The 2,000-nt window shown below is 58.8% G+C and overlaps 1 long non-coding RNA gene across 1 annotated transcript; it reads right to left on the bottom strand.

Moving 5' to 3' along the window:
- Positions 1 to 1,054: 1,054 nt before the first annotated feature.
- LOC123522091 lies at positions 1,055 to 1,791 on the bottom strand. The gene is made up of 3 exons (XR_006680390.1): positions 1,737 to 1,791; positions 1,295 to 1,495; positions 1,055 to 1,144 (listed from the first exon to the last, which is right to left on the bottom strand). It is a non-coding gene; the product is annotated as an uncharacterized LOC123522091 (long non-coding RNA).
- Positions 1,792 to 2,000: the final 209 nt, after the last annotated feature.

Raw genomic sequence — 2,000 nt, 5'->3', positions numbered from 1 at the left:
TCACAGGTGGGGCCGGGTGTGTTAGTCCCGTGTTTCCCAGGGAGTGGCCACGCAGGGCTGGACCCGTGCCCTGAGCCTGCCATGATCGCCCGGCAAGAACTCGCAGCCCCTTCGTGGGGGCACTTGTGGGTTCTAGACGCGACTCGTCTGCTGGGTCCACCTCCCGGAGGGCAGTCAGCGGGCTCACACCCACCTTCCCACGGCCTCTGGTGAAAACCGAGGAAGCAGCTGCTGTCCTCTATTAACAATAGACCTGTCTTTGGGGGGGCGGCATTTGTAGGGAACGGGCCTTGTTTTCCACATTTCCTCTCACAGCCAGCAAGCTTTGACAGCGGAAGAAACCATCTTTAGCATTGCACTGGGTCACTTGCTACATTGTTGCCAGTTCCGTGAAAGATATCCTTCCCAGTGGCACAGCCCCCTGCCTCAAGCTTTGTCCCACACACCCCATCACTCATTTCAGAATTCCCTGCATCACCCTCTGTTGAAACTCCGGACCCCTTAAGCAGTCTCCCAGGGACTTCCCCTCCCTCCCCCAGACCCTGGTCACCCCTGGGTCCAGCCGGGCCTCCACAGCGGTGTGGTAGAGGAAGGAGTCCTTTGCTTCTTCCTCCGAGGCTTCTGCAGACACAGGCCCCTGGTCAGACCCTGAAGCCCTCTTTCAAGGAAGAGCCCAATCCCTTATCCTCTGTCCTCTGGAGTCAAGTCCAAGTTTGAACCCCTGGCATGAATACCCGCAGATGCTCCCTGGCAGGAACCCGGACCCTGCCCCTGCGTGTGTGATCGCTTCTCCCCAGGCGGTGAAGAGCAAGATCTCCCCGGTGCAGAAGCCCAGCCCCGACTCGCTCCCCATCAGACTGTTTATAACCACCCGCCCCCGGGCCACAAGAAGAGAGAACCAAATGCCGGCAATTCAACAAAGACTCTCATTTCCAAACAGGAGGACAGCGGTCAGTCCGTCCCCGAGATCGCTGGCGGCCTGGGATCGTGGCTGCGGTCGGCTGCCGCTGCGGCCCACCATGGAAAACGCGGCTGGGCCAGGAAGGGACCCAACGTTTAGAGTGACCGGTCTTGCCTTTGCGAGGTTCACGGATCCCATGTACAGGGGCTCCTGGGTCTCTCTCAGAGAGACCCAGACGCCCACCTGTGAGCACAGGAAAAAGCCGTGACCACCAGCACCGAGGAGTTTATAGTGTCTCCCATGAACTCACAGGGTCCGGCGCCTGCCTGCCTGCCCTCCGCCCGGGCAGCTGAAGGATTGTGGAGCTGAAGTGCCAGGTTCTTGTGCACTAACCTCGGCTTGGGACCCCCTTGAGCAGGTGAAGGGGGTTTTGCTGTGTGAGAGTCTGACGCCGAGGAACAAGCAGCCTACAAGGACTGTCCCTCGGAGAGCAGACCGCGAAGATGGCAGAGACTTAGCCGGGCCGCGGGCTGGCCAAACACAGACAGATTAGTAGCCTTACTTTCTAACATGTAAACATCTGAATCCCGTTTCCTGTGGAAGAAGAAGGGAGAGGAGAGACAGAGAGGGAACTTCATGGAGGTGGATGCCCCAGGCACTTTTTTTTTTTTTTGATTAACAAATGTGAATTGTATATCTCGGTGGGGAGAGGGGTGGGTGGGCGAAAGCCCCGGCCCACGCTTGGTGGTCTTGCTACAGTCTGGATATGAGAGAGGGAATGGGGACCTGCATGCACACACACACACACACATACACACACACAAATAAACATTACCTCCTCGCTCACAGGGTGGGCAATACCACTGTGACAGCGTCCGCGGCTCTGGGCAATGTAACTGCACCCACTACAGACAACAGCCCGGAGTGCCTCCGCACAGTCCAAAGGAAAACATTCCCAGAATTCCTGCCACTGGGCCCTCTCCCAGGCCCCGGACCGGCCTGGCTTGGCCCAGGCGCTCTGACCCCCTGGCCAGTCCGGCCAAGCGTCCCTCACCAGCCAGCCCCTCTGGGAGGCTGGAGATGGTAACAAATGGACCGC

Source organism: Echinops telfairi, unplaced genomic scaffold (assembly GCF_000313985.2).
Source record: "Echinops telfairi isolate 266 unplaced genomic scaffold, ASM31398v2 ScPeMD7_2291;HRSCAF=2852, whole genome shotgun sequence".
In the NCBI taxonomy this organism is placed as follows: Eukaryota; Metazoa; Chordata; class Mammalia; order Afrosoricida; family Tenrecidae; genus Echinops; species Echinops telfairi.
This window is presented reverse-complemented; position numbering and strand designations above follow the sequence as displayed.